An 18,306-nucleotide genomic window follows, 5' to 3' on the forward strand; every position below is an offset into this window, starting at 1 on the left:
GCCAGGAACAGATCAGGAATGCTCTTCAGAACTCCTGTAAAAAGTTAGTAAGTAATCTAGCTAGAAATGTGTTAGATTTCTTTTGTTTAAATGGCTGGTAAATAAACTGTGCTGAATGGAATGCATATTCCTGTTTTTGTGTCTTTTTGTAACTTAAGGTTTTGCCTAGAGGGATTCTCTGTTTTGAATCTGATTACCCTGTAAGGTATTTACCATCCTGATTTTACAGAGGTGATTCTTTTACTTTTTTCTTTAATTAAAATTCTTCTTTTAAGAACCTGATTGATTTTTCATTGTTCTTAAGATCCAAGGGTTTGGGTCTGTGTTCACCTATGCAAATTGGTGACGATTTTTATCCGTTATCCTGAGGATTTTACCCCTCAGGAAAGGGGGTGTAGGGCTAGGAGGGATATTTGGGGGGGAAGACATCTCCAAGTGGGCTCTTTCCCTGTTCTTTGTTTAACACGCTTGGTGGTGGCAGCACAGGGTTCAAGGACAAGGCTAAGTTTGTACCTTGAGAAAGTTTTTAACCTGGTAAGCTTATTATTCTGGTAAGAATAAGCTTAGAGGGTCCTTCATGCAGGTCCACACATCTGCACCCTAGAGTTCAGAATGGGGAAGGAACCTTGACAGCCACACACATCTGGCAGCATGAATTCAGGTGCCCCTTCCCCTGCTGCTTTGCAGCTGCTTTTGCAGTATTGCTCCTGCTCTATGCCTTGGAACCCTTGGCCAGCTGCTCCCGGGAGCCTCCTACTTGGTGTGCAGAGTGGGGAGGGAAGGGGGGTGCTGATGTCAGGATGTCCCCCTCCGCCGCCTCCCATCCTGCCCATGTATCCAATGCCCGCAGAGTGGGGGAGGGAGGACAGGGCTTAGGAGCAGGAGTGCTGCTGCAGTGAGTGATTACCTTAAAGAGGCAGCGCAAAGTCTCTCAAAGACTTCCCCAACAGCCAAACTGTCACTTTATCTCTCTCTCACACACTGTGTGTGTCTCTCTCTCACACTCACACACACACACCGTGTTTCATGCTCACCTTCCTACCTACACTTGTATTGTTGCTGTTACTACTTGGTACTTCCTGTAATGCGCACATATTCTCTGTAATTGTATTCTTTCAAAGTGCTGTTGTTTTACTTTTTTGACTGGTCTATGCATTTCATAATTTTTATTTCTTTCTTATACTTAAATTTAATTCTTTGAATAGTGAGTTCTAAAATGTCTAACCTGGAGTACTTATCCCTATGGTAACTTTTAAAAAGATATATGATGTCTAGGTTTTTCGTGTTGACTGGTGGCACACATCCACACATACCTCGATATTGGTGCACATAACAAAATTCATTCTGCGCATCGGGGAAAAATTAGATGGAACATTGGTTCTCAGCCTTTACATCCTGCAGGTCCCTTGAGAATCTCTGCAGGCACAGATGCCTTCCTCTGGGGAGACCCTGTGTTTCTATACTGGCTCCTGGATCCCTACGACTCTGCCCTGTGCATTGGATATCCTGGTGACCCATGAGGAAGGGCATAAAGGGCAGAGTGGGCTCAATCACCACTCAGTTCCTTCACTAATACAACAAGGAGTCTGGTGGTACCTTAAAGAGTCACAGATTTATTTGGGCATAAGCTTTCGTGGGGAAAAAACTACTTCTTCAGATGCTTGGAGTGAAAATTACTGATGTAGGCATTATATACTGACGCATGAAGAGAAGGGAGTTACCTCACAAGTGGAAGAATCAGTGTTGAAAGGGCCAATACAATCAGGGTGGATGTAGTTCACTCACAATAATAGATGAGGAGGTGTCAATTTCAGGAGAGGCAAAGCTGCTTTTGTAATGAGCCAGCCACTCCCAGTCCCTATTCAGGCCCAAATTAATGGTGTTAAATTCGCAAATGAATTTTAGTTCTGCAGTTTCTCTTTGAAGTCTGTTTCTCAAGTTTTTTTTGTTCAAATACAGCTATTTTTAAATCTGTTATAGAATGTCCAGGAATATTGAACTGTTCTCCTACTGGCTTTTGTATGTTACCATTCCTGATGTCTGATTTGTGTCCATTTATTCTTTTACACAGGGACTGTCCAGTTTGGCCAATGTACATGGCAGAGGGGCATTGCTGGCACATGATGGCATATATCACATTAGTAGACATACAGGTGAATGACCCCTGATGGTGTGGCTGATGTGGTTGGATCCTCTGATGGTATTGCTAGAGGAGATATGGGGACAGAGTGGGCAACGAGGTTTGCTACAGGGATTGGTTCCTTGGTTAGTGTTTCTGTGGTGTGGTGTGTAATTGCTGGTGAGTATTCGCTTCTGTAAGCGACGACTGGCCTGCCTCCCAAAGTCTGAGAGTGAGGGATCGTTTTCCAGGATAGGTTGTAGATCGTTGATAATGTGTTGGAGAGGTTTTAGCTGGGGGCTGTACGTGATGGCCAGTGGTGTTCTGTTGTTTTCCATGTTGGGCCTGTCCTGTAGTAGGTGATTTCTGGGATACTAATACAGTATCCCTTAGGAGCAGGACCCTGAATAAATGGGGAAGGCAGGTAGGTTGTGGAATATTTGTGGACAATGCATTTCAAAGAACCATAGCTATTCTAACTGTTCTTTCTTGTTTAAGTGATTGCCCACTCAGATTCCACTCTTGGTGATTAATAGTCAGTTGCCCAGTTGTTTGGAGGTAGGTAGGAGGTGTCCTACTTGAACAGCAATTACAGGACGGCCCTACCCAAACAGGCATCCAATCTGGAAGCCTGGACTAGTTGTAAGTGTGTGGATCAGGCTCCATTCTGCTGCCCTACATAGATCAGGTATGGAAATGTTTCCCAGACAGGTAGCAGTCAGTCTGGGCCCCTGAGCTCTAATATTATGGCTAGGGGTTCTTTCTTAGTTAGTTGGTAACAAGTCCTTATGCAGTCAGGGACCCACTTTGGACAACTTCTAAGTAGGCCTTCGACCCTATCAGTGAATGCCACAAGGAGTGTTCCTGAAAGATTTTGTCCTATCTAAATAAAAATATTATGCTCCCACTACATCTAATGCATGGAGTTTTGCTTCTCCTGGGTTAGAATGAGGTTTGGAGGTGAAAAGATTGATCTTTATGTGGAATTCTGAAACCACCTTTGGCAGGAACTCTGGGTGAGGTCTAAGGGTGACCCTGTCCTTGTGAAAGACTGTGTACAAGGGACCCTTCCCTTCCTGGAAAGTCTGGATTTCCCTGTCCTCCTAGCTGATGGAATGACCACCAGAAAAGCCATTTAAATTGAAATACAGTGAAAGGAGCAGGTTGCCCTGGGCTCTAAACATCAAACCAGTTAGTGCTATATTAAGGTCCTTAGAAGCAGGGGGCTCCCTAGCTGAGAGGGAAAACAAACAAGTTCTTTCAGGAATTTTGTCACTGTAGGGTGTGAAAATACAGTGTGGCCCTGGACAGGAGGGTGATTTGCAAATATCTCAGCTAGATAGACTCTTACTGAGCTGATGGATAGTCCAGAGGGCTAGCAAATAATTTAGTATTGCTGGAATTGGAGCTCTCAGTTGTGCTGGTGCTGAGCTGCCTAGATAGCAAACCTTAGATGAGCAGATTCTTTCTATGGATGCCCTTCAGCCTGCTTCCAGGTTGTCCGGTGTAACAGTGCTAAGTTCAGCTGCCGGATCTGAATAATGTTTTGGGAAGCAAGATTGGGCAGAACTGGTCAGGTAACTGGGGTCTGTACTGATAGATTTACCAGGACTGAGTACCAGAACTGCCTGACCCATGGTGGGGCTATCATGATGATGCAACCTTTATTTTGATCCAGCTTTCTCAGAACCCTGGGTATCTTGGGTATTGGTGGGAAGATGTACATTAATCCTGGTTTCCACAGAATGAAGGAGGCCTCTGTCAGGGAGCCTGGGCTTGCACTCCCTCTGGAGCAAAATATTTGATACTTGTTATTGTGATATGTCACAAACAATTCAACTTCAGGATTGTGTCCTTCAGGGACTGCTCATGATTTTTGGAAAAGTCCCTGCTGATCTGATCTGCTAGGGTAACCTGTAGAACGGGTAGGTAGAGAGCTACCAGGGTGATATGACCAATCCCAAAGACACATGGTTTCTTGAAAGAGTGGAGAGGATCTTGCTTCCATTTGTCTGTTAATATAGTGTATTACTAAGGAGTTTTCTGTCAGCACTTGGATTACTAAATCCTGAAGAAGGAGGAAGAAAGCCTTGCATGCCCTGAGTTCCAGAATGTTTATGCGCAGGTATGCCTCATGAAGAAACCATATCCCTTAAATTTTCTGTTGTTCAACATGCACTCACCCCTTCCCACCCCACCCCATCCCTGAATAGAGGCGTCTATTGCTAAAGACTTTGTAGGTGGAGGCATGGAGAAAGGAATTCCATTGCACACCTGAAGTGGTTCTGCTCACCAGTTTTAGGAGAGGACTTCTTGTAGGACTATGATCACCAAATCCAGGCAGTGCCTTTGGGTGAGTATAGTGATCTCAACCACCCTGGTGTGAACTGAAGGTGAAGTCTGGCATTCTTTGTAACATAGGTGCATGTCTGACCCATGAGTCTGAGGCATGTTCCCATTGGTGTCCTTAGCTGTGCTTGGAGCTAGTTGATGAGGTCTGTTTTTGTCTGGAATCTCTGAGGAATAAATGCCCTCATTGACCTGGAGTCTAATACTGCCCCACTGAACTCTATGCTCTGGATGGGAGTTAGTGTGGATTTCTCCCTGTTGACTTTGAGTCCTAGCAAGGCAAAGAGATCTAGAATCACAGAAAATGAGTGGGTCGCTTTCTGAGGAAATCTTCCTCGACCTAACCAGTTTCCAAGATAGGGATATACTTGAAGTCCCTGCATTCTTAGATGAGCTCCCCAACAGCCAGAACCTTGGTGAAGACTGTTGGCAGTGTGGAGAGACTGAAGATCTGTGCTGATAGTGTGATGAGCCTCCCAGGAACCTGAAGTATTTGTGTGCTGCATGCATCAAAATGTGAAAATATGCATCTTACAGGTCGTGAACCACAAACCAGTCTATAGCATCCAAGACAGGGGGTTATGGAAGTGAGGCTAACCATGCAGAATTTGAAACAATGAATAGAAATGTTCAGATGTCAAAGATTGAGGATGGGCTCCAACCATTCTCCTTTGGGATTAGGAAATAGTGGGAATAAAAGCCCTTGCCCCTGACTCTAAGGGCACTTCCTCTACTGCTCCCAGGCGCTAAAGAGAGTCTCTACCACCTGCTTCAACAATCATTTGTAAGAGAGATCCCTGAAGCAGGACAGAGAGCATGGGATAGGAGTTGGAATAGACTGAAACTGGATGGGATACTCCTTGTTTACAATCTCCAGGACCTACCATTCCAAGGTTTCCCTAGCTCAGGCATCTTGAAAATAAAATAGATGGTTGCCAAATGGAGAGGTTGAACACTCCAATGGTGGTTCAATCAGGCTCTTGACATTGGCATCAAAAGTATTGCCTATTTGACGTTCCAGACTGTGGGACTGAATTATAAAAGAAGGGTAAAAACATTTACTCTACTCCTCCCTTTATCTCTGCTCACAACATCAGAACAACAAAGAAGAAACACACTGAATTGCCCGGGGGACTGCTGGCTGGAAGGGAATCCAGCCTATTATAGCATGTAGGGGTGAGAGAGACATTTGCTCTGAATCCATTTTAGTTTGTTAGATGTCAATTGTGTTTTATCTTTTATTTCTTTTGTAACCAGTCCAGACTTTTTATGACTCATTACTTGTAGTAACATCTTTCTTTTCTTCCTGTAGTTAATAAACTTATCTTATTATTTTATCTTAACCAGTGTGTTTTGGATTTAAATGTGTAGGAAACTCCATTTGGCATAACAAGGCTGCTGCATTTCATTTTCCTTTGATGAAATGATGGCCTTTCTATAAGCTTACATTGTCCATTAGACTGCTGGGCACATTTCTGGGGGACAGGGCTGAGATTGAGAATTTGCTGGTCTCTGCAATACAATTCATGAGTGGCTGGCAGAGTATTCATGAAACATGCTTTTTTGCATGCTTGAGGCTGTGTGAGAGCAGGCCAGGAGTGGATGTTCTTACAGCAAAGCAGTAGAAAGGACACCCCAGGTTGGAGAATTGAGGGAGTACAGTTGTTCAACAGTTCAGATTGTACCCTGGCGAATGTCTCACTCTCATTCCTAGACTCACTGATGAATAGATCTTTCAGCTTCTTTGGGTCCTTCTTGCAACGACTTTGGATAACCCTGCTACTTTGATCTTGCCTGGACTGCTTGTACTACCAGGGACACAAGTGCAGGATGCTGGCAAAAGTACCCAATCCCTTTGACCGGTACCTGATACTTACCTCGCACCTCTCTTCAAGGTAGCTGGGATGGATGCAGGCATGTGCCACATTACCTTGGCAGGTTTGAGTAAGCTCTCATTTATAGGCATCACCAGCCTTCCTAGTGTTGTCATATGGAGGAAATCCAGGAGTTTATTCTACTTCTCTTGGATGACCTTTAGAGGAAAGTCCAGTATTTCTATTATCTTTTATTAGGTCCTGAAAGAGCTTGAACTCATCTGAGGCTGTAGATTGAGGGCTGACAGCCTTGTCTGGGAAAGAAGAGGATATGGTAGGAGGTGCTGGGTGCTCCTGTGCTGGGGAATGATTGTTGTCTTCACTGTGCTCCTCACTGCCTTTCAGTAGCTGAGGTTAAATCAGCTGGGTGGTTGTGGAGGTTGAATCTGCTTCCTGTGGGGAGAAAATTTCGCTGTTGAGATGGTTGAGGATGATGGTTTTCTGGCGTAGGGTTTCATACCCTAGGGGGATCTAGTATGACTATGGCTGATACAAGTAACAAGGAGGATACACAGGTTGGATACACCAACAAGGGTGTTCCCGATGTTATTCCAATATCTTTCTGGCACCCCAACAGAGCAATCTCTGGAATCCCTCCCAGACACTCACTGTGCCACACAAGGGAGGATGAGTCATAAGCAGGGGAAGAAGCTTTGCTATGCTCTTCCAAAGAAGGAGAGGAAAGGAGTAAACCTCCTCAAGGGGAAGGCAGTCCTATCTGGAGTGCTCTGTCTAGGATATGCAGATGTCAATGTTAGTGGTGACTGAGCAATTGGGGGTTTAGCTACAACCTCCCTTAATAGCTTTTGCTAGTGAGATTGGAACCAGACCCACTGAGACATAGAATAACAGAGTTGGAAGGGACCTCTGGAGGCCATCTAGTCCAACCCCCTGCCCAGAGCAGGACCAATCCCCACTAAATCATCCCAGCCAGGGCTTTGTCAAGCCTGACCTTAAAAACTTCTAAGGAAGGGGATTCCACCACCTCCCTAGGTAACGCATTCCAGTGTTTCACCACCCTCCTACTGAAAGTTTTTCCTAATATCCAACCTAAACCTCCCCCACTGCAACTTGAGACCATTACTCCTTGTCCTGTCATCTGCTATCACTGAGAATAGTCTAGATCCATCCTCTTTGGATCCACCTTTCAGGTAGTTAAAAGCAGCTATCAAATCCCCCCTCATTCTTCTGTTCCGTAGACTAAACAATCCCAGTTCCCTCAGCCTCTCCTCATAACTCATGTGTTCCAGTCCCCTAATCATTTTTGTTGCCCTTCGCCGGACTCTCTCCAATTTTTCCACATCCTTCTTGTAGTGTGGGGCCCAAAACTGGACACAGTACTCCAGATGAGGCCTCACCAATGTCGAATAGAGGGGAACAATCACATCCCTCGATCTGCTGGCAATGCCCCTACTTATACATCCCAAAATGCCATTGGCCTTCTTGGCAACAAGGGCACACTGTTGACTCATATCCAGCTTCTCGTCCACTGTCACCCCTAGGTCCTTCTCTGCAGAACTGCTGCCTAGCCATTCGGTCCCTAGTCTGTAGCGGTGCATTGGATTCTTCCATCCTAAGTGCAGGACTCTGCACTTGTCCTTGTTGAACCTCATATTTTGGCCCAATCCTCTAATTTGTCTAGGGCCCTCTGTATCCTATCCCTACCCTCCAGCATATCTACCACTCCTCCCAGTTTAGTGTCATCCGCAAACTTGCTGAGGGTGCAATGCACACCATCCTCCAGATCATTTATGAAGATATTGAACAAAACTGGCCCCAGGACCGACCCTTGGGGCACTCCGCTAGATACCGGCTGCCAACTAGACATGGAGCCATTGATCACTACCCGTTGAGCCCGACAATTTAGACAACTTTCTACCCACCTTGTAGTGCATTCATCCAGCCCATACTTCTTTAACATGCTGACAAGAATACTGTGGGAGACCGTGTCAAAAGCTTTGCTAAAGTCGAGGAATAACACGTCCACTGCTTTCCCTTCATCCACAGAACCAGTTATCTCATCACAGAAGGCAATTAGATTAGTCAGGCATGACTTTCCTTTGGTGAATCCATGCTGACTCTTCCTGATCACTTTCCTCTCGTCTAAGTGCTTCAGAATTGATTCCTTGAGGACCTGCTCCATGATTTTTCCGGGGACTGAGGTGAGGCTGACCGGCCTGTAGTTCCCAGGATCATCCTTCTTCCCTCTTTTAAAGATGGGCACTACATTAGCCTTTTTCCAATCTTCTGGGACTTCCCCAGATCGCCATGAGTTTTCAGAGATAATGGCCATGGAACCAAACATCACTTGGTTCCATGAACTGCTTCAGTGCCGAGATTGTGAGTACCAAGGTATCTGGTGCTGTAGGGTCTGTTGGTACCAACACAGCAGTTGGTGTTGTAGACGAGGTGCTTAATACCAAGGGCAGCATAGTCTTTGCTATCTAAAGAAAGCATTGGTGCTGACTTAGTCTTCAGAATGGCGGTACTGTATGGGTCCTAGACTTAAGTCTTTTGGTGGAAAGACTTGAGGCTGTGAGGAGTGGTGTGGGTCTTATGATTCTTGCTGGGCATTGGAGAAGGTGGTCTATGCCTACCCTCTTCCCAGGAGTGCTGCTTCTTCCTGCCCCTCTCAGATGCTGATGTTGATGTGGCAGATGAATGGGGTTTGGGAGAAGCAGCCCAAGAGCCTGGAGTGGTGTGGCAGCTCACTGATGCACCAACACTGTGAGATTGACCCATCTGAAGAGGCTTCTCCGAACATCTCTTGGACTCAGAGGAGGTCTGCATAGATCTTCAGTAAGGAAAACTTGAGTCTTGTCTCCTTCATCTTCAGTGTGTGCTTCAAGAATGAACAGCACACAGAACAACATTCCAGGATGTGTCCCTCCCCAAGGTAAATGAAGCATCAAGAGTGCACATCATTAACAGGCACAGCCATACCACACTGGGGGCAGGTTGTAAATCCCAGTGACTTGGTATCTGCCATCTTGTAGAATCCTTGTTGGGGAGGGAGGGAGGAAATTTACCAAACTACCTACTTTGAGTCTTGTCAGCCTAACTACGAACTACTCGCACAGTACAAGGGATACAGATGCTTCTGTGTCTTGCAGCCTTGGTGGTGAGATGGCACTGAGGGGTGCTTCAGCCTGCTCCACCCTTTATGCCCTCAGCTTCAGGGGGTAAGGATGCAGGCACTACAACATAGGTCTGTAGATCCTGGGGCAGCTGACATTCCTGGGACAGTGCCATCAGGAGGCCATATAGAGGCACAGCCATGGAGCACTGTGGAGAATAGGTGCTGCAGGAAGTACTGCCCAAGGAACTCAGAGTGACCGTACACTATGGCTCTCTGATTGGCTAAGTGCCCTATTTCCCCCTAGATGGTGGCCCAGGCAATTGTCTGGGAAACCATACAGACTTCTGGCCTGTTGTGACTCCAGACCTCACTTTGTCTTCTGATGACTGGTCTCTGACCCTGACGCTTGCTTCCGGACTCTAGCCTGGTGCTACCTCTGATCTCCAGCCTCACTTTGACTCCGACTCTTGCTTACTGAACTCTGCTCTAGTGATTCCTCCGACCCTTGTTCACTGATTGCCATCCTTGATTTGTGAACCCCCGCCTCACTGTGGCTGCTAGACCAGACTGCCTGTGCCTTGGTCACTTACACAGAGCAACACAAGGCACCTAGGGATGCAGGTGGGGCCCCAATGGACATTGCTATTGAAAAAATTCTGATCTTGCATGCACAGGGCACATGTGCACCAAAAGTGGAATCGGTGTGGACAACCACTCAAAGTAGTTCTTATTTCCAGACTATCTGTTAAATTCCAGTGTGTTCCTTATTCTGGGTAGGTCAGTTGAATGTTCTGAGTCAGGCTGCCCTTCCTCTATTCTCTCCAACCATGGAAATTCAGGACTCTGAATTTCCTTCCTGACTAATTCTGCTACATTGGGAGTTCCCACTGAAAATGTTTAGGGTTGCCATCTTCCATCTGAGTGAACCAATTCTGCTCCTTAGTTAGCCCCGTGTGAATTTTCCAACCCTGTGAAAGCTTTGTGCCTGTGGTTTAATGTTGCAGCCATTATATGTTTTTTGTTGGTTTTTTTAAAGTAAAGTGGCCAATTTTAGTGCACAGAATATTCTTTTGTTTTAGAGTGAAGTGTGGGAAGAATAAAAATACCCATACATGAGTGATTTCCTAGAGAAACTTTATTCCTGGGTTGTGAAAACTGCAGAATTAATATTTAGATTAAACAGTTTTTCTCACTAGAAATTAGTTTTGTTTCCATTCTTTCATTCTCTTCATCTATATTACATTCCATTCGTTTACAACTACAGTTACCACTTCTACCTTTCTTTTTTTAAATTTCATCCTTTGTTGTCTGAATTCTCTCACTCCTATTTCAGCATTTGGTTTCTGACTTGGATTTTATTTGGATTCTCTGACTCCTTTGTCTATGAACTGGTCCTTTTCCTTCATAGACTCATCTCAGGTTCTCCTCTTGCTCATTTTCATTCCCTTTTATTTTTTCCTATAAAGCAACTGCCTCCTTCTGCCAACTAACATCTTTGCAATTTTTAAAGGATAAAATATATTTTTAGAAATGTCCCTTCTTTTTATATTTTAGCATGTATTTAACTTACCTCCCTGTTATATTTAGCATTCTGTATGCTGATGCAGCACCACTTTGTTTCCGGTAAATGAAAGAAAAACACCTTCACCCTCATAGTATTTAGACTAAAAAAATAGTTTCAGTCTACAGCAATTCTGAATGTTTTGGAAATTTAAGTACTTAATGAATTTACATTATTATTATTATTATATTTTACCAGTTGGCAAATTCATCCAGGATTTTTATCCATTTAGTAGTTTTGTGGGTTTATTTGTTCAGGTGGATTTTTGCTGATTTTCATTTTTAAATATAATTTGGAGCTGTCTATTTAGAGACTTCCTGTTGAAGTGCAGTGTTGGTGTTTTGGGTTTAGCATAGTGATGTGCTATGCAGCCTGTGTAACACCATCCAGTCACTGTAATACAATCCAGTGGATTGTGTTTGGACTGATCAAAGTTTTAAAGTAAACCACAGTTTGTATACTGCTACATCTTAAATAATTCAGCATAGTTATGAAGACCAATTCTTCAACAGTAAACCATGTACCAATAGTAGTGGAAGAAGTGAGCTGTGTGTGAAGTGAGGACCGATGAAAGAAAGAATGAAAAGTGAGGACCAGTGAACGAAGACCAAATTGAGAGTGTGACTGCACTCTCCTATATCTGTACTACCTCTCCTATATCCCAAACATCCTTGGTTGGGTAATTTCTTCATGTATGGGTGGTTAGGTCAAGTTCCTCCAGCATCTGTGGGTTGACAGTAAAGGGATGGTTGAGTAGCTCAGTAAAGTGCTGCATCCATTTTTCAGAGATGCCTCTCTTGTCCTTAATTTAGGTAGTTCCATCTGAACTCTTTCATGGAGCTGGTCCCAGTTCTGATGGGGCATAAATGGTATTCAGGGAATCATAAAACATCTTTGTGTTGCTAGTATTAACATAACACTGTGTTCCTTCTGCTTTCTTTTCCCACCAGTCACCCTCTAGGACACACAGCTGTCTTTGAACTTTGGCTTTCAGGTGCTTAAATTTATCTTTCTTTGATGTTGATTCTTTGTCATTTTGCCAAGACATAAACACATTATTTTCCTTGAGGATCTTTTTGATTTCATCATCATTTTCATCAAAGCAGTGTTGATGCTGTCTTTGATTTTTGCCTAGAGTTTCTTCCGAGGCTTGGAGAATGGTTGATTTGAATATATTCCACTTTTTGAATGTGTTCTTGGCTGATGATGTAATGCTATCAATTTTTTCTTTTAAGTTTTCCTTCAGTTTTTCTTGAAGAAATGGAAATTTTAGCTTTGCTCTGTTCAGTTTCCGTTTAATCTGTTCAGCATTGCTTTCACTGACAGGCAACAAGTGGATTGCTCTGGTGATCTCTATGTCCCTTTGACTATGTCATTATATGGCAATCAGGTACCAGTGCTTTGATCTTGCCTGAATGCAAGAGGTTTATATTTGTCGGCTTGCCTGAAGATTATGTTGGTAATAACAAGCTCATGCTCAGCACACTTACTGAGAGGAGGAAACCATTGCTGTTTCTCTGATGCCATGGGTTTTTATTACACCACTCTAAGCCTCACTATCTTTTCCAGCTCCGGCATTAAAGTCTCAGAGAGGTATGAGCATGTCTTCACTGAGTATAGCTTTAATTATGTCATCCCAGTCATGATAGAACTGCTCTTTTGTTTCTTCTGTATTGTTCACAGTTGGCGCATAAGCACTGATCAGAGAGTCACAAAGCGTGATTTTTCCCATGGGAAGTTGTAGCGTCATTAGGCATTCGTTTTTGCCCACAAGTAATTGTTTCAGTGATTTCAGGAGGTTGTCTTTAATGGCAAGACCGCTGCCAAAAATTTTGTCTTCCTCTGCTTGTTTCCCTTTCCAAAAGAAGATATAGTCGCCTCTTAGTTCCTTTATGGAGACTTAGTCTGCAAGTCTGGTTTAACTCAGGGTAGCTGTAACTAGCAAGTTCCCTTGCAATTACTGCTGTATGCCTTTTGGGTTTTGATATGTTATCTCTATCCATTACAGTCTGCACACGGGTTCAAAGTGACTTGAGGAGCCAGTGAACAGGAGCAGCAAACAGGAGATTTTGTGAGGGAGTTCTCCAGGTGAAAGAGGAGACTACGTGATTCATGGGGTAAGTTTGTCTGTTAGTTTGTTGTTTGCTTGTGTGCAGATTACAGTGTGATCTCTTTTGGGGGCTGTGTACTGAGCAAAGTGGCTTGCCATGCTAGGTTGAGAGCTTACTAATGAGTCCCTAGATCCTTTATCCCCACCCCTTGTCAAGGGATCCTAAAAAGGAGTTCGGGTTTAATGTATGAAGAACAGGGGTTTAAAAAGTCAGGTTATATTGGACCAGAGGAGCTAGCAAACAGGAGAGTTTTGCAAGGGACTTTAGAGAGGGAATATGCGGCAGATACACCTAATAAAAGCAGTCTATACTTAGACCAATAACCCCTCCTCCCCAGAGCAAACAAAAAAACTCTTGCAAGAGTAAAAATAATGCAGGCAGAAGTCCAGCAGCATGGTGGGATCTATCCAGTTTGTTGCACTGCATATAGCATGTACAATTACCTGCCTTGTGGGCAGGTAGAGTATGTGTGCATATGTTGCAAGCAGCTCATGGCCCTCAGAGATCATGTATGGGCTCTTGAGACCACAGTAGCTGAACGGAAGGAGCTAAGGGAGACCGAAAGGTACACAGAGGAGACTTTTTCCAGAACACAGTAGCGGGGTCTCACCCCTAGTCTGACAGTCTCTGTGCTGTTGAAGAGGATTAAAGTCATGGGGAAGGGGAACATCAAGCTGGAATGGAGGGGAATGATTCCATAGTTGGAATCCTCATTCCAGAAGATGTCATGGTATCCTCTCAGACTGAGGAACCCCTCCAGGGGAGATCCCCAGTTGTTAGAAAGAGACACATAGCAATAATGTAGGATTCAATTATTAGAAATATAGATAGCTGGGTTTGTGATGACTGGGAGAACTGCAGGGTTAATTGTCTGCCTGGTGCAAAAGTTTCAGACCTCTTAAGACATCTAGATAGACATATGTGCCATTCTGGGGAGGAGCCGGTGGTCATAGTATATGTAGATGCCAAAGACATAGGGAAAGGTAGGAGAAAAGTCCGAATTTAGGCTGCTAGGTAGAAGATTAAAATCCCGGACCTCCATGGTAGCAGTCTCTGAAATGCTTCTGGTTCCACACAGAGGGCCAGTTAGACAGGCAGAACTGCAGAGTCTCAATGTGTGGATGAGAAGATGGTGTTGAGAGGAGGGATTTAGATTTATTAGGAACTAGGAACCTATACAGGAAGGATGGGCTCCACCTAAATCAAAATGGAACTAGATTGCTAGCAAGTAAAATTGAAAAGATCATGGAAGAGTTTTCAAACCAAGGGCTGGGAGAAACCCAACAGATGTGGAGGAGCACACTATTCAGGCAGATAAACCCTTTAGGTGAGGATTTATTAAAGGGGATACTCTATATCCCAATAAAGAGGAGAGGCCGCTGGGTGATAATGGTACTTTTGTAAAGGGAAATCATGCCTCGCCAATCTATTAGAATTCTTTGAGGGAGTCAACAAACATGTGGACAAGGGTAATCCAGTGAATATAGTGTGCTTGGACTTTCAGAAAGCCTTTGACAAGGTTCCTCACTAGAGGCACTTAAGCAAACTAAGCAGTCTTGGGATGAGAGGGAAGGTCCTCTCATGGATCAGCAACTGGTTAAAAGACAGGAAACAAAAGGTAGGAATAAATGGTCAGTTTTCAGAATGGAGAGAGGTAAGTAGGGGGTCCCCAAGGATCTTTCTGGGACCAGTGCTGTTCAACATGTTCATAAATGATCTGGAAATGGGGGTGAACAGTGTGATGGCAAAGTTTGCAGACAATACAAAATTATTCAAGACAGTTAACTCTTCGCTGTCCGCTTTGGAGTTACAAAGGAATCTCATTAAGCTGGGTGACAAAATGGCAGATGACATTCACTGTTAATAAGTGCAAAATTGCATGTTGGAAAAAATAATCCCATCTATACATGCAAAGTGATGGGGTCTAAATTAACTGTTACCACTCAAGAAAGAGAACTTGGAGCCATTGTGGATCCTGAAAACATCCACTTAATGTGTGGCGGCAGTCAAAAAAGCTCACAGAATGTTAGGAAAAGGATAGATAATAAAACAGAAAATATCATAATGTCTCTCTATAAATCATGGTACACCCACACCTTGAAAACTGCGTGCAGTTCTGGTCACCCCAGCTCAGAAAAAATATATTTGAAGTGGAAAAGGCCCAGAGAAGGGCAAAGAAATTATCAGGGGGGTGGAACAACTTCCATATGAAAAGAGATTAAAAAGACTGGGACTGTTCAGTTTTCAAAAGAGATGACCAAGGGGGGATATGACGGGGGGATATGACGGACGTCTATACAATCATGACTGGTGTGGAGAAAGTGAATAGGAAAGTGCTATTTACTACTACATATATACAAAAACCATTGGTCACTCAATAAAATTAATAGGCAGTGGGTTTAAAACAAATAAAAGGAAGTACTTCACACAATACACAGTCAACCTGTGGAACTTGTTGCCAGGGGATGTTGTAAAGGTGAAAAGTATAACTGGGTTAAAAAAGGGAATTAGAAAAGTTCATGGAGGAAGGTCCATCAGTGACTACTAGCCAAGATGGTCAGGGATGTAACCCTATGCTCTGTTTATCCCTAAACCTGTGACTATTGGTAGCTGAGACTGGATGACAGGGGATGGATCACTCAGAATGTCCCTGTTTGTGTTCATTCCCTCTGAAGCATCTGGTACTGGCCATGGTCAGAAGACAGAATACTGGGCTAGGTGGCCCATTGGTCTGACCCAGTGTGGCCATTCTTACTTTCTTATGTATGTTCCATGTTGTCACACTGAGAACTCTTGCTTTGCTTACTGAATGACTGAATGTGTGAATGATATACCAACTGCAGTAACCTGGCCAGATTGGAATGGGGTAGGTAATCACTTGGCAAAGAGATCATGCCAGCTCAAATCTTTAAACTCACAGATCCCAAACTGTCAGCTATCTATGTGAAATCATTAAGGATATCTGGAAAGCAGAGGAAATTCCTCAGGACTTCAAAGCTGTAATCATAATTACACTATACAAAAATAAATGCCACAAATGTGGCTGTGGTAACTACCGGGATATCTCCTTGCTATATGTAGGTGGTAAAATCCTCACCCATATTTTGCTGAATTGGCTTGTCAGAACAATATAAAGAATTTTCTACCAGAGAACCAATGTGGATTCAAATCAGGTCAGAGCACCACACACATGATTTTCATTCTTAGACAGATTCAGGAAAAATCCGATTCAGAACAAAACATAGAAGGAACTATATGCTGTCTTCACTGATCTAAAAAACCCCTGTGTTCGACACTGAGCAGAAACGGCCTCCCAAAAATTCTAGAAAAGTCTGGCTGCCCCTCCAGTTTCATTAACATCATACATCAATTCCATGAAGACCTGACTGGTCAATTATTCTCAGATGGTGGCCTTTCCAAAATATTTCCCATATCTAATCGGGTGGAACAAGACTGTATGGTGGCATCAGCCATTTTTGGTCTGTTCTTTGCAACCTTTCTATACAAAACAGAGAAGGTTCAGAAGGGCATCAACATCAGGTACAGAACTGATGGAAAACTCTTCAGTCTCCGAAGTCTTATTGCAAAGACAAAAGTTCTTGAGGAACTTATATGTGAAGCCCTTTTTACTAATGATTGTGCACTACTTAGTCATAGTGAGAGTGTCCTACAGCTTATCTATGACAGGTTCTCAGAGGCAACTAAACAATTTGGACTCACCATCAGTCTGGAAAATAACTGAAGTCCTCTTCCAACCAGCTCCATCAACCATTACCACTGAGCCAAACATCACCATTGATAGTATAGAACTAAAGACCATCAATCACTTTACTTACCTTGGCAGTATCCTCTCAACTGATGGTTCCCTGGATCAAGAAATATCCAAATAGAACATTCAAGGCAAGCCAGGCCTTCTGAAGACTTCACCATAGGATACTCAATCATCACACAGTCAACAAAACTGATGATATACAATGCCGCAGTGATTGTATCCCTTTTACATGGGTGTGAAATGTGGACAGTTTTTATCACAGACACATTAAGCAACTTGAAAAATTTCACATGCACGGTCTCCACTGTATTCTGAAAGTCCATTGGCAGACAAAGTCTCAAACATTAACATCCTTAAAAGAACAAAACCAAACAGCATTAAGGCATTGATTATCATAGCTCGTCTTAAATAGACGAGCCATGTTATTAGAATGGGCAATGATAAACTCCCCCCAAAAGGTTTTCTATGGCACTCTTAAAGCACAGGAGTTAAAAGTCTTCAAAGAGACCCTTAAGCAGAATCTCATCTCATGCAGCATAAATATTGGTCACTTTGAAGACATAGCCATGGACAGATCTAAATGGAGAGAAACGATCAATAAATGTTATAAACACTTTGAGGAAGACAGACATGAAAAACTGATTGAAAAAAGTGCCAAGCATCATAATAAGTTTTCAATGGGAGCCTGCGCGTTCCTGTGTGATATCTGTTCATGATATTGCTCCTTGTGGATCAGACTACACAGCCACATGAAAACACAGGTGATGCCATGACATCAGCATCTGATATGACACACTGTTGTATGATTGTCTAACAATATAATAAACTTTAATTGCATCTTAAACATGAAGGGCAATGATTTTCTGGCTAAGTGGTATCAGTTTTTGTTTTGTTTGTTTCTGTGTGTGATTAATCCTCTGCTCAGAAAACAGGATGTACTCAGGAAGAAGGGCGTCTTGATAGAACTAGATCTAAAACTAACTGTAATGGAGAGATTTTTGGTTTTTAAAGTTGAGCTAATGAGAAAGTGTTTCAAAATACTTTAATATTGTAGGTTAAATCAAAATAACAGCTATGTACCATAAAAATTAAACACCATTTGGACAAACATTTAGTTTATGTTGAATACAAAACAGATGCAATAGGTAATCTAGTGGAATATTGGATAAATGCTGCTCACCAACTCTTATTGTAAGGGAAATCAAAAACCAGGTCACCCAGGAAGACCAATATAAAGCTTAAAATGTGAGGCAGAGGCACTAGCGAGCTCAAATATAATAGGTTATCTGATGGGATCATGCAAAGTATTGGCCAGGTAGGAATATGTTTACAAAAATGGTCACATTTTTTCTGCTCTATTCATTGTTGTTTGTCCTGACAATTGAACTACCTTGGGCACTTGCAATCCACACATCTAAGCCTTTGTGCTGCTTTTCCTGTA

General features: G+C 43.2%; 1 long non-coding RNA gene across 1 annotated transcript; it reads left to right on the plus strand.

The window, feature by feature from the left end:
• Positions 1-17,677, plus strand: LOC122464590. Its single transcript, XR_006288773.1, has 3 exons — positions 1-43; positions 12,991-13,099; positions 16,781-17,677. It is a non-coding gene; the product is annotated as an uncharacterized LOC122464590 (long non-coding RNA).
• Positions 17,678-18,306: the final 629 nt, after the last annotated feature.

This window comes from Chelonia mydas, chromosome 2 (assembly GCF_015237465.2).
Source record: "Chelonia mydas isolate rCheMyd1 chromosome 2, rCheMyd1.pri.v2, whole genome shotgun sequence".
NCBI classification, from domain to species: domain Eukaryota; kingdom Metazoa; phylum Chordata; order Testudines; family Cheloniidae; genus Chelonia; species Chelonia mydas.